Source organism: Tamandua tetradactyla, chromosome 1 (assembly GCF_023851605.1).
Source record: "Tamandua tetradactyla isolate mTamTet1 chromosome 1, mTamTet1.pri, whole genome shotgun sequence".
Classification (NCBI taxonomy): Eukaryota; Metazoa; Chordata; class Mammalia; order Pilosa; family Myrmecophagidae; genus Tamandua; species Tamandua tetradactyla.
The window spans coordinates 82,276,977-82,291,681 of NC_135327.1; the positions used below are offsets into that span (position 1 = coordinate 82,276,977).

At 43.1% G+C, this 14,705-nt stretch overlaps 1 pseudogene; it reads right to left on the reverse strand.

Annotated features, from left to right (window-relative positions):
* Nucleotides 1–376: 376 nt before the first annotated feature.
* On the reverse strand, nt 377–869 carry LOC143685006 (ferritin light chain-like; annotated as a pseudogene).
* Nucleotides 870–14,705: the final 13,836 nt, after the last annotated feature.

Genomic DNA, 14,705 nt, shown 5'->3' on the forward strand with positions numbered 1-14,705 from the left:
ATTTCTTTTAGTTTCCAATGTCTTGGAGCAGCTAGTAATAAAAACCTGAAATTGTGGAAATGGAACCCATACCAAACTCTGAAATCTGTTCTACAACTGATTCTTGTGGTGTGCTTTGAAATTCTTTCTTTGTATATATGTTATTTTTCACAAAAAAAGAAAAAAATGTATATTGTGATGATGGATGCACTGTTATATGATGGTACGATGAACCATTGATTGTACACTTTGGATGATTACATGGTATGTTAGTATGTAATATATATCAGTAAAATTGCATTTAAAAAAAAAGCCTCAAGGAAGAGGCTTAGGCATAAGCCTGGATGCCAGGGGAATGCAGAGGGGCCCCCTAAAGGCCTCTGGGCTCCGGAGGCTCCTAGTCATGCTTGAGGATGAGTCTTTCAAAGAGATACTTGCCCAGCCTGCGGCCCACCAGCCCATGGAGTTTGGTGAGGTGGTCACCCATCTTCTTGATGATTTTCACTTCATCATCTAGGTAATGGTCCTCCAGGAAGTCACAGAGATGAGGGTCTGAGTTGGTAGACCCAAGACATGCAGTTCCAAAAGGGCCTGGTTCTTCTCCAGGACTAGGACAGCTTCCATGGCATCCAGGGTTGCACCCCACTCGTCTTGGGATGACTTCTGTACGTCCTGGAAGAGGGCACGGCTGCTGCGCTGGAGTGCAAGAGTCCCTCTGTGCCCTCCTGCTTCTCCTTTGCCAGCTCACAGAAGAAGTGTTTCATGCTCTTGAGGGCCATATAGAAGCCCAGCAAGAGGTAGGTGAAGGAGACCCACAGATGCACGTTGACCAGGCGGTTGACAGTAGCCTCCACAGCAGCGGAATAATTCTGACAGACCTGGAAGCTCATGGTCGGTCAACAATGAGGATCTAACCTCAAAAAATACATGTTAGCTGGCCCTGGAAGCAGGGGCTGGCCCAGATGATGGTCCTGAATGTTGCAACTGGAGAATCAGTTGGAGGGTGGTTGAGGCTAAAGAGGTGGGGGGAGAGGTCCAGGTCTGTTACGATCAAACAATGTTGAAGCAAAAGACAGATCCATTTCTTAAGTCCAAAGACCATAGGCCTGGCCAGCTCTGTAGAATTTCTGGCCATTATTTGGTAAGCCGAGGACCTCTCTAGCCCTGACATTGCCAAGGAACAACCACGGTATTTGTACTTCAATATGTAGCAAAACTACTTTATGCGTACTTCCCATTTCACCACATGGAAAACTTCAAAAAATATTTTGAAAGGGGAAAACTTTTGAAGATACTTTGAAAAGGTCAAGACTGGATAGAACTCCATAATGCATGGAGGAGGCCTAAGGGTACACCGACTGGGGAATGGAAGGGGAACTGTAGTGTATAGATATAATGGACTACTGAGCGGCCACAAGAAGGAATGAAGTTGTGAGACATTCCACTAGGCGAATGAACCTTAAGGACTGTGTGTGTTGAATGAAATGTCAGGAGCAAAAAGACAAATATTATCATACCTCAATCATATGGACTAACTCTAATATAAAAACTCAGTGAACTGAAGTCGAGAACATGAGTTATCAGGTTGAGGCCTATTATAAAGGGTCCTAGATTGTAAACTGTTACCACAGTCACATATTTTCAGGAGTTGTAGCTGTTAATTCCAAATTCTGAGATACTGAGTTGTTTGTATATAACCTGGTCATTCCCTGAAACTTTGAGTATTACATGACACCTGAGACTCAGAGTTAGAGCTCTGAAGCTATGAAAGTCAGCAGTACCTCATACAGGAACTGTTTAAAAAGTTGAAAAAGTTATCAGACTACAAATAGGTATATGAATGAAGCTGATCTGGATAGGAGTAAGGTAAATCAGTATACAGTGTAAAGGATTATATCACCGTATTTTAAAACTTCAACTTCCGTGTGAGACTAAAGGATGAGATGTTTATTTGGTGCAAAGTTTCTATTTTGGATAGTGCATTTCCTAATTTAATTTGTATGGTCAGTTTAGTTGAACACCATAAGTACGTGGAATCTTGAATAGGGCTTGAGATTTTATTAGTTTGTCCAGGTTAGTGTGATGCCCCGATATATTCCAGAGTAATTTGGGCAGTGAATAAAGAAGTATTTGCAAAGTCCCCTTGGGGCACTGGGGAGAAAGGAGGAAATGTTCAACTTCCCATTTGGAAAATTTCTGATATACTCACAAGCAGTGGGGGCAACCAAATCAATAAGCTGAACCCTAGATCTTGGGGTTCACCCTTATGAAACTTATTCCTGCAAAGGATAGGCTAAGCCTACTTAAAATAAGACCTAGCAGTCACCCCCAGAAAACCTCTTTTGTTGCTCAGATGTGGCTACTCTCTCCATGCCAACTCGGCAGGTGAACTCACTGCCCTCCCTCCCACAGGACCTGACTCCCAGGGATGTGAATCTCCCTGGCAACGTGGGACAGAAATCCCAAGATGAACTGGGACCTAGCATCATCAAGGGGTGATCAACCCCTTCTTGACCAAAAGGGGGAAGAGAGAAGTGAGACAAAATAATGTTTCAGTGGCTGAGAGATTTCAAACAGAGTCGAGAGGTTAACCTGGAGGTTGTTCTTATGCATTATATAGATATCCCTTTTTAGTTTGTGGTGCATTGGAATGGCTAGAGGGAAGTACCTGAAACTGTTGAGCTATTCCAAAGCCTTGATTCTTGAAGACGATTGTATAAAGATATAATGTTTATAGTATATAAACTTTACAGTATGACTGTGAAAACTTTGTGTCTGATGCTCACTTTATCCAGGGTATGGACAAATGAGTGAAAATATGCATAAAAAATAAATAAATACTAGGAGGGACAATGGGTTAGATGGAAATACTAGTGGTCAATGTGAGGGACCACTAGTATTTTTTCTTTTTTTCTCTTTTTCTGGAGTGATGCAAATGTTCTAAAAAATGATCATGGTATGGTATGGTAGCCCATGGCAAACTCTGGGATCTGTCCTGTAACTATGTGTTGAAGAGTGCTTTGTAAACTATTGCTTTTTTTCTTTGCTTTGTATAAATGTCGTATGATACAATAAAATAAGTTTAAACATTTAAAACAATGATGATGGTGATGAATACACCATGTGATGACATTGGAGCCATTGATTATACACTATGTATGGAATGTATGTGTGTGAAGGTTTCTCAATAAAAATATATATTTTAAATGTATCGACCAGGAAAATGTTATGATTAGAGTTAATTGTGAGAGTTTGAAATAAGTATTTCATTTTTTCTGAGACCTGTTATCCTGAATTATGAGAATCCACAAGTTGCTATACCAATTAACGGGCCACTGACTGTATGATATATGATGTGCACATGGGTTCAAAAAGAGTCGGTGACATATTTATCATTATTGTTTACATGTTCTGATCAGCAAAAGACATCTATAAAGTCTCAGTGACCCTACAGTGAAGAATCTCTAGAAAGACAGAAAATTCTTAATGTAGGCAATAATTGTATTTTATTTGTTAAAAGATTGGATAGAATTAATGATTTTTTTTGCTGCTTATCAAGCACATATTTAAATAAAACTGTTAAATTACCATTGCACTGAGGAATGCAATGACTACTAGTAGAGTTTGGTGCCACTCCTTTGATTTATGCTAAGGCGCCTACAGTTTTACCTACCATGGCTTTTGGCCCTATAAGTACATATATCACCACAGTGAAAGAGGCAAATAATCTCTTAATATTACTATAGAGATATTTTGACCTTGTAAACACCTGGAAGGAGCTAGGGACCCGGGAGCTCATGGGCCACATTTTGTGAATTTCTGATAAAAGCATACCTATACATGGGCACAGGCTCACAGTGTAAAATACATTTCTCATTGCCGTAGTCAAAACAGTCTGAAAGCCACGGCCTGGCGTCTTCCCTTTAGATCTGCGAAGCCTTTTTCCTGCTCTTTGATCCTAAATGCTTTATAGCTTTGAATGTCAAAATGACCCATAGAAGAAATTTTCCAAGGACTGAAATTGATCAGCAGCCAGAGGAAACTGATTAGCTGCTCGTGTGGACAGGAGACACAGATGGACCCACAATTAGGTTTTGTCTCTGTCAGATCCAGAGGCCGTGGGCATCATGGTCCCATGGCCCTCCGGTGTCAGGAAAGCATTTTTTTTTAAACCCATGTGCACATCATATATCATACAGTCAGTGGCCCGTTAATTGGTATAGCAACTTGTGGATTCTCATAATTCAGGATAACAGGTCTCAGAAAAAATGAAATACTTATTTCAAACTCTCACTTAAAAAAAAAAAAAAAATGATGCCAGCATATATAGTGCAGTGTCAGGGTCGTCCATGTGTCCTCCACATCCCAAAGAAAAGAGCTTGGGTCTCTATGTCATTTTCCTAGAGAGGGAAAATATATCAGAATGTGGCAGAACTGTTGAAAATAGATGCTATCATTATTTCCGTTTTACAGGTAAGGAAATGAAGGCACAGATGGGTTAAATTACTTTTCCAAATTTACACAGCTAACTAGGGGTGTGGTTCTCTTAATCATGGGCTCTTCAGATTGCTTCCTCCAGGGAGAATTCAAGGATTTGTCACACCCAAAAGTTGTTTCAAGACAGACAATATGAAATTGCGAGCTGAAAGAGTATTTTGGACAGGAAAACCCAGAGTCAGGGGTTCTATTCCAGCCTTGAGCTGCCCACCAGGGAGATTCGCACTCTAGAGGATCAATACATGTTTTTTTCAGATGGTCAACAAACAGTGTGACCTTGGGGAAATCACTTTGCCTCCCTGGGACTCAACTGAGCCTCCATGAACTGAGGTGAACTAGATGATTCTTAGGGCTCCTCAAACAATGATGATTCCAGGTTGTTTTGCCTAAAATAAAAATTCACCTATCAGGTCTCCCTGGCATTCATCCAATTCCTTCACTGACTTAAAAAACGAGCTTTCACTCCTTTCCAAACTGAACATCAGGAGGGGCATTTATTTTCCCCAAATATCCTAGAAACAAGAAAACCCTTTCGTATTTTATTTGTTAAAAGATTGGATTTAATTTATATTATTTGTATTTATTTTATTGTATTTTATTTGTTAAAACCCTTTGTGGGTTTGCTGCCTCTTGCATTTGAAAGTATGCAAGGGGTGGGGGGTACAGGTGGTGAAACCCTACAGGATGCTCTGCTGTAGATATGGATTTATATAGGGCAGCAGAGCACATGGACCACTTGATGTACCATTTCGCCTGTGGAGTAGATCTTTTACGGGCCTTTACTAAATTGGTGCTAGATGTTTGACAACATGCATTAAAATCCCTACAAAAGACACCAGTTCCTTTGAAGTTAGTTGAAGAGAATGAATCCAAATCAAATCAGAAACCAGATGTGCAATCGAGTAGAGAAAGCATCTTAAAAAGCTTCCGTTTGAGAAAGTCAAGGTCACTAATTAGAATGGTTCTCAGATATCTCCCGGCCTTGAGGATGTATTTCCCCGGAAACATCTCCCTGAGGCTGTGACCATTAATTCGAGCTTTCAGTTTTAAAAAGACAAGTGCGTGAAGAGGGTTTTGATGTCATGAAGGGAGGAAGTTTAAAGGAATAACCTGTTTTTTCCACACCTGTAGCTCCAGCTCAGCTCCCTGAAGCTCCCAGAGCGAGATCCTGACTAGGGTGAGGCAAGAGGGGCGGGCGCGGTGCGCAGGGGGCACTCACCCGCAGAGTCGTGCAAATCCCTCCTTAAATAGCCCTCCAGGTGCCCCACTGGGCTCAACCCTGCCCCCACAGCATGTTACAAGTAACCATTCGAATTTCAAAGCCCCCCCAGCATGAGAATTCTTGGGGGTCCAGGATTCGGAATCTGCATTTCATAAAACTCTGCAGGTGACTCTGATGTGGAACCAGCCAGGGGAGTCTTAGCCAGATCAGAAACACCACGTAAAATATTTTATTTTTTGCCTTACACCTGCTGCATTCATACGTGTTTAAAATGCAAACCCTCCAAGGAAAGACAGCCTAGTGTCATGTTAGGTAGCAGGAGAGCAACGGAGATGAAGGGAAAGGAGAAGTTGAAAATATGGAAGAAAACGATGTAAAAGCTGAAGGGTTAGGAAGATACAAGGAAGTAAAGACACCTGATTCACAGTTAATGTTCCCCAAACCTGGCTCAGGCCCTGACTGCGATTCTCTCTCTATGATATTAGACAAATTGTTTAATTTATAGGCCTTTACAGAAAAAAAAAATAAGGAAATTTTTTATTTCTGCTTTTTTCTCCCTCCTCCTCTCTGCAGCTCGGCCTCCTCCCCCCACTATCACGCAGCCCATCAAGGTCCTCAAGCAGTGCTGAGGGCTCCCGGATCCCCAACCTTCCAGCTGAGCAGCTCTGCTCCCACAGACCCGGCTTCCCCAGGGAGAACCGATCTCTGCCCCTGCCCTGTGTATTGTACTTTACAAGGGACGCACAGCTGCTGTGAGCAAGGCAGTGGTCTAATGGCTCCAGGGGGGAGGGATGAGGATATCTGGCATTTCCAGGCATTTGGAAGGCGTTTCCCTTTCCAAAAATGATAGAGAACAAGACTCTGCCCTCACAAACAACGAGGGATCTGGAAACTCTGGCCTGTGGGAAAGAGTTGAGAGAACTCAGCATGTCCGGCTGGGTGGTGGAAGAGAGAGCATGCTTGCTCAGTGTTTCCAGAGGAAGGGAAAGTTTCTGGGAGGCGTGGCCTGTCCACCACAGGGCACAGGGGTGACGAGCTTGGGTTCCAGGAAAAGTAAGTTACTGAAGATATCTGTGCCTCAATTTCCTCATTTGTAAAAATGGGATCGAAGGTGGTACTTTCCACAAAGCATTGTTGGGAGCATGAAGTGATATTAAACCTGAAAGGGGCTTTGTAAAGTCAGTGACTTTTTAGCTAAACAAAATATTTGAGGAATTCCAACCTGCCTTAAAATGCTATCATTGTTTCCTACTGCCAGGAGCACTCAAGCAGGAAGACCACATGTTAAGAACAAACATGGATAAGAATCCATACTCCATGTTTTATTTTGTTACCATTGCCGAAACACAATATACCAGAAATGGGTTAGCTTTTAACAATAGGGATTTATTAACCTTCACGTGTACAGTTCTGAGGCTGTGAAAATGTCCTAATCGAGGCATAACAGGCGATGCTTTCTCCCCAAAGACTGGCTACCAGTGATCCTCAAGGCACATGGTGATCTCTGCTGGTCTCTCCCCTCTCTCCCGGGTTTCTATGCTTCCAGCTTCTGGCTTCAGTGGCTTCCTCTCTGTGTCTGGTTTCTCTCTGTCCTCTGTATGGCCTTCTCTCTCAGCTTCTCTGACTTCTCTCTCAGCGTCTGTGTGCATCGAACTCCAGTAAGAGGATTAAGACCCACCTGGAACTGAAATAACCTAATTGGAAGGTCTCACCTACAATAGGTCTATTTCCACAGGAATGAATTAGCTTTAAGAATGTGATCTTTTCTGGGGTGCATGCAGGTTCAAACCTCCACGTGGGCCATTTAACCAGAAGACTTCTATGACTTTGCTACTCAAAGTGAGGCCCATGTGATGAATACACAACTGTGTGATGATATTGTGAGCCACTGATGATAGACCATGTATGGATTGTGTGTATTTCTCAATAAAAATATTAAAAAAAAAAAAAAAAAAGGAATGAACTATGAATAGATGAGGGAAAAAAAGTGTGGCCCAGGGATCAGGGTCATTGGCAATAACTGGCTTCAACTGGGAGCTTATTTCAACCACAGAGTCTCAGGCCCAGCCTGGACCTGCTGAGTGGGACCCTGCACTTTAACAAGAACCCCGTGTGCCAGGGGTGGGGAGGTTAGGGGAGCACACAACCCAGGTGGAGAAAAACAACCTTAATTCCTCCTCCAGGTGCAGGATCCGTGCAGAATGGCGACAGGCAGCTCAACAGAAGGCTCCGAGACAGTCTCACGTTGTGAACTAGGTCTCTCCGAATCCGAGTTCACAAACACAGGCTCTGCGGGCTTCCAGGGGGGGTCGCTTTTAAATAAACGATTGGATTCTTTAGAAAGAGGAGAGCCCCCCAACCTGCATTTTGCTTTGCAAACTAAATGCCGAAAACCTCTTTCTTTCTGAACAGCTCGTTCCAACACCCTGGAACTGGAAAAATCACAAGCAGTTGAGACATTTAAAGAGGCATTAAAGTCTCTCAAATGCAAGCGAACCACACTTCCCTCTGACGTTAGAAAGGCTCTTTTCCTGGACGCTTCCAGCAGGCGTGGGAGGACCTGCGCAGCCAGCACGGGAGGAGAGGGACTAAAGCCGCGTCGCCAGGAGGTGGCGCTGTGGTGCAGCCTTCGGAAGGGAGATTCTGAGACACAGCCCTGGGAGAAGCCGGGCTCCTGCGTGCTAAGGGCAGCAAGGAGACTGGACCTGGGGAATTCCAACGGCAGACTAGAAAACTGAAGAATGGGTTGTGTGTCTCCCATCCCAAATGGTATGTTCAGGTCCTAACCCTCCATCCCCTAAGTGTGACGAGAAAATAGGGTCTTTGAAGATCTGATTAGGTAAAACGAGGCCAGACTGGATGAGTTGAGTCTAATCCAATGTGACTGGTGTCCGCATAAGAAAAGGGAAACTTGGACACAGACAGACCCGGGAGAGAGGACGGCCCTGCGACGCCGGAGGGAGAGACTGTGGTCGCGCTGCCACAAGCCAGGGAATGCCCGGCGCCACCAGAAGCCAGGAGACAGGCAAGGTACGGTCTCCCTTCCAGGTTTCAGACTTGTGGTCTCCAGAATTGTGAGAGAATAAATTCCTGTTGTTTTAAGCCATCCAATTTGCAGCATATTGTTACGGGCAGCTTTACAAAACCGAGACACACCCACTAACTTCCCAACATAAGCCAGTGGTTCTCAAATTCCTGGGCAATTTTACCCAAGCCGATGAAAACAGTGAGGGCTAAGAAATCCCCCCAACTTTCGTATTCTGGAAAATGGCTCAGGGCAAAAAACAAACAAACAAACAAAACACACACACACACACACAAAAGATCTCCATATGGCTTTGATAAGACTCACCAGATGCCACTATGTTTGCCCGTGACAGCCAGATCTGGCACTCCCGCCCCCCAAATTCCCACTCCATTTCTCGTGATTAACTGGACTGCTCGTCCCCACTGACCAAATGGAACAAAATGCTTGTTAACGAAACTTTGGTTAAACTTCTCTCCTTCCCCCACACCCTTGAACTTTAAGAGCCCCTGCCAGAAAATCAACTGTCTGTGATGGTTAAGTTCGTGTGTCGCCTTGCCCGGGTTATGGGGTTCAGTTGTTTAGTCACAAGCGAGCTCTGGCCTGATTGTTACTGGGGATATTTCATGGACTTAAATCATCAGTCAGTTGATCATCAACAAAGGAGATCGCTTTTAGCAATCAGAGGAGTCTCATCCCTTCAGATGAAGGCCTTAAAGGGAGAAGGGAGGATTCGGCAGTCAGGAAGAAGAATTTCCATCTACTTCAGCCGGCTTTTCCAGGGGAACTCATTGAAACCTTTATCAGAGGCCCCAGCTACAGCCTACCCTCCAGATTTCAGACGTGTCCTTAATCCCCAGGTTCTTGTGAACCAGTTCCTGTGGAAATTTGCCTAATATATATGTAGGATATTTATATATACCCTAATGGAGAACACTATCTATATATATCTCTCTATCCATCTCCCTAACTATCTCTCTATCTATCTGTTCCAAAACATTTTCATCATTCATTGTCCCACAAAAGAGAATCCTGAACCTATTAAGCAGTTACTTCCCACTCCCTTCTGCCCCCAGTTCCTGGCAACCATAAGCTAATTTCTTTCTCTATAGATTGGCCTATTCTGGATATTTCATGTAAATGGAATCACACAATATGTGACAGTTTTGTACCTGGCTTCTTTCACTTAGTAAATATTTCCGAGGTTCAACCAGTATGTAAAGTGACCTTATACTTCGTTCCTTTTTATGGCTGATTAATATTCCATTATATGGATCTTCCAACATTATATTTATTCATTCATCCATTGATTTACTTTTGGGTTGTCTCTGCTGTTTGGCTGTTGTGAATAATGCTGCTATGAACATCCATGTGAAAATATTTGTTTGAGTACACGCCTTACATTCTTTTGGGTATCTCTCTAGAAGCGAAGTTGCTAGGTAATAATCTGTTTGACTGCTTCAGGAATTGCAATCTGTGTTTTAGCAAGCATCCAGGAGATGCTGAGGGACCTCTGCTTGTGGTTCACCAGGCTTACTTCATCCAGGCCCTGAAACCTAATGCCTTCCTCGGCACCCAGGTCCTCTGCCCGCGCTGCTGAGGCAGCAGCAGTTGGAGAAATCATGGTGCCAGGTGGGCTAGGGCCAGCTCCAACCCTGCCTCTAAGGTTGAGCAGATACCATGCTTTGGAGTCCACCTATTTGCTATGATTCTCCATAAGACCACATCCCTGTCTATATTTCAACCCTCCTCCTTAGGCAGTTTCTCTGATATCAAAGAAACCTGCTTGCTTTCAGCCCCACCCCTCCCCTCCTGCAGGCCATCTGGACAAAGGAGTACACCCTCTGAAAACTCAATCGTCCTGCCTGTGTCCTGCCTGCAGTCTGTCAGGTGGCATCCTGCTGGGGTGCCTATTTTGATCACTTATAGGAGGCAGCCCAGCCCAGCTTTCTCCTCTTGATCTGCCTGGCTGGGTCTTTGTCGCTTCCTAACTCCCACTTGTACTCATAGAAGTTTGGCTCTTGAAAGCTGAGAATTCCCCACCTCCCACACAAGGATATCTGATACCTTGTCGCGTGTGTAAGAGCCAGGCTTGATGAGCTCTTTGTGACATCCTTCCCGGGTTCTCACCCCACCCCCTTTCCGGGCAAAGGGCGGTGCTTCTCTTCAGGGTTCCTGAGGCATCCAGGGCTTATGTCACAGCATTTGCCTCACTGTGTTACAACAACCAACTTCTCTGAAATCCTTTTTGGAATTCCAGCATCTCTGTCTGTCCCTGGCCTAAAGGAGGCCTCAGTAAATGCTCATTAGGCTGGATGAATGTTCCATTTTCCAGGCTGAAATCAATGTGCTGGGCTCTGAGTACCTGTATTCCTAACACCTGGAGCAGGGTCAGGACCCCACAAGCCAGGGTGGGGAGGAGGAGGGATGTACACCCAGAGTAGGTATCACTGCCTCCCGGGTTGACTAAGTCAGAGCCCTCTTGTACCTTTTAGGGACGAGTGCAGTGTGTCTGGCCCCTTGCTCTCCAAATCAAGGCTGCCAAGTCTTGCTAACTGTTGAAATAACCTCAGAAAGGACCCCTAGGTCAGGTTCTCAAAAGGGGGACCATATAACTTATCATCCCAACTGGGGTGCTTTTGAGAGTGAAAGGGGGCGTTAATAATGACACAGGACAACAGGCACAAATGGGGACTGTCACAGGCAAACCAGAGGGGCGGTCACCCCATCTCTGAGCCACATGGTTGCTTAGGTCCGTGAGTATTCAGGAGCTCGGCTTGCCTTTGCGGAGCCCATGAAAGGGGTCTCCTAGCAGAGCTGGGCAGCAGTTTCCTGTGCCAAATCTTGAACTGCAGGCAGGACAGCTTGGAGGAAAAAAATTGTACCTCAGAGGTCTTATTTAATCTCCTGCTGCTTCAGGAATCTCTTTTTGGCACTTCCTCCACCTTCCCCATAAGCTACCCCTCAGAGCCCTTATCCCTGTTTCCCCAGATGCTCAGGGGCCCCTGGAAATCAGCAACCTTATTACAGCCCCTCACTTGGGATTAAAGAGCATTTTCACACACTTTATCTCTTTTGGGCCACACAGTGCTTTCTGGGAGGAGAGTGCTTGAGCCATCAGAAATGTCAGAAATGTGTGGAAAAAGTGTGTGCATGAGTGGGTGGGGAGAGAGAGGAAGGTGGGGACGGGAAGAGATTACGTATATGTAAACATTCCCTCTCCCCCATTAGGTGGCCTTTTACATGATTAAACAGAATGCTTGCTATTTGCTGTTTTCCTGTATTCAATTAGAGGGTGACATTATTCCCATCACAAAAGGATTCCCTACATTCCGAAAGGATCCCTTGAAGAAGCACCTTTCCCTGTGTATATTTACATATCCTTAAATGTTTAACAGAGGAAGAAACTAAAAGCTCAAGAGTGCTGAGTCACTGCTTATTAAAGGTCATTAAAAATTAAGATAAAGTTCATCTGAACTTTTAATGCTAAAAAACATTGTAATGTTTATCTTTAAATATTAGTTTTCTTCCCCCATTTTACCAGGTAGGTGATTAATATGCTTAATATTGGACCCAGGAGAGTGAGGGTCAGGCAAGCTAGGTAGATGACTGGCCCAAGTGCACCAGGTAGAAAGAGGCAGACCTGGGACTCGAACTCAGTTTCCTGATGCAAAGCCCGGACTGGCTCCTCCAGGCCAACACTGCTTCTCAGCCAGGGCTGCCTGTCCATGCTCCCAGGCACAGCGCCTTTACACCCACGGACACTTTCCTGGCTCTCTTCCAGGCAGGAACAGTGCTTTCCAAGAGCACCATTATTAGACGCTTGGATGGATGACTCTCCAGCACTTTTGCCCACAGGAGCTGGAAAGGGCTTCTGTCCGGTCTCAGCTAGAACCAGATGCTGACTAGACAACTCTCAGGACACGCATCCCTCACTCACTACAGCCAGGCAACATGGATCTGTTTTCAGTTCTCTGGATGTCCTAAGCTCCTTCCCACCTGGATTTAGTAGTACCTGGCATAAAGTAAGTCTCTGAAAAGGCGGGGCCTTTACATGTTCTTCCACCATCTGTCCGGTGTAGAATAGAAATTCTCTGGCCCCCACATAGAGGTATCTGACACCCTGTGCAGTTTTGGATTTCTCTAGAATTCCAGGTTATCTTTGTGCCACCATGAAATAAAAAGCCAAGTGGACATGGTATTAGGCAATTATGAGCATTTTTGATAATTGTTTACAAATAAAAAGGACTAGTTAAATTTCCATAAGACTTTGAATTTATGAAAAAAAAACAAAACACATTGATTTATTTTGCAACGTGTCAATTAAAGACCACACTGGAGGAAGAGCCTCTTCACAAAAGCAACCCAAGTTATAAAATACCTAGGAACATACTTACAGATAAATATACACAAAAATAAATATATAGACATGATAAAAAAATTATAAAATTTTGCCAAGGTATACAAGCATTTAAGTAAAGGCCATTGAATGAGAATTCTCAAAATTGAAAAGATATTCAATGAAATAGTATATTCTTCACTATCCAAATCAAAATGCTAACATTACTTTTTAAAAACTTTTACTAAATAATACAAAAGTACAGCTAGATGTGAGAATAATGAGTGAAAATAACCTAAACAATCTGAAAAAGAAAAGTGATGAAGAGGGACTTACTTTTCCTACCAAACATTGAATGCATATACAACAATGTTTATAATAACAAAAAAAATCAGATAAAATCCAAATGTCCATCAACAGTATGATGGATAAATGAATTGTATATATAGTCAGTGATCTAATCAACAATCAATAATGGACTCCCAATCTATCCAACAATGTGAATGAATCTCACAGACATAGCAATGAATTAATGAAGCCAGTTATCAACGAGTACATCCTATGTGATTCCAATCAGGCAAATGAACAAAGAGTGATGAAAAGGGTTACCTTTGGGAGGAGGCAACACCAGGAATGGGTGGAGGGGAGGTTTCTGTTGTGGTGGTTACAAATGACTGTTCATTTTTTAAGACTTCATGAAAATGAAATGAACAAACCACAACCACACTCAACAACATGAATAAATTTAATAACATAATATTGACTGAAAGTGGTCAGACGCAAATGAGTACACACTATATGATTCCATTTATATGAATCTTATAAAAAACAGTCACATTTAGTCTTTATGTTAAAAGTCAGAAGGGCGGTTAGTTTGGAGAGATGAGAGCAGTAGCCATTGGGAAGAGGCAGGAGAGGGTGTTGCGGGTGTTGGGTTCTTTTATTTACAGGGTATATTCCCTTTGTGATATGATCAAACAGTCCACTTAGAATTGGTCCACTTTTCTGTATATAAGATACACTTGAATTTAAAGTTTGTTTTTTGAAAGTAATATGTGCACTCACTTTGACGTTTCCTTAGGAAATTTTATAAGAAAAGCACCTAAAGATATACAAGATATGTACTGAAGCATTGCTTATAAAAATTAATAAGAAGCAGCCTGAATGTCCAATGCCAGAGGAGTTGGATGAATAGTTTACGAGACATACAAACAGTGAAATACTATCCAGTTAACTGTAGACAAAATAGATCTGCATTTATTGACCCAGAAAAAGTTTCAGTACATATTGTCAAATGACAGAAGCAGGTAAATATATTGATGTTCTCAAATATAATACGAAAATATTACTGTAGTAACTTTGGGTGGGGGAATATGTATAACTAATTTTTCTTTTTGTTTATATATATGTCCTAATTTTTCTACAAAACCCATATTAAAAAAAACATATCTTTAAGAAGACATTTGGTCATTTATTCACCTCAGACATCCAGCTATTGAAAAACAGATGAATCCTCACCTAAGAATTTAAACTCTACAGACAGATCCAGAATGGGTGATCTAGCCCCAACCACTTATTAGTCAGACAACTTTGTAGGTGTTACCTCAGTTTAAGAGCTTTGCTTTCTAGACCAGTAAAAATGA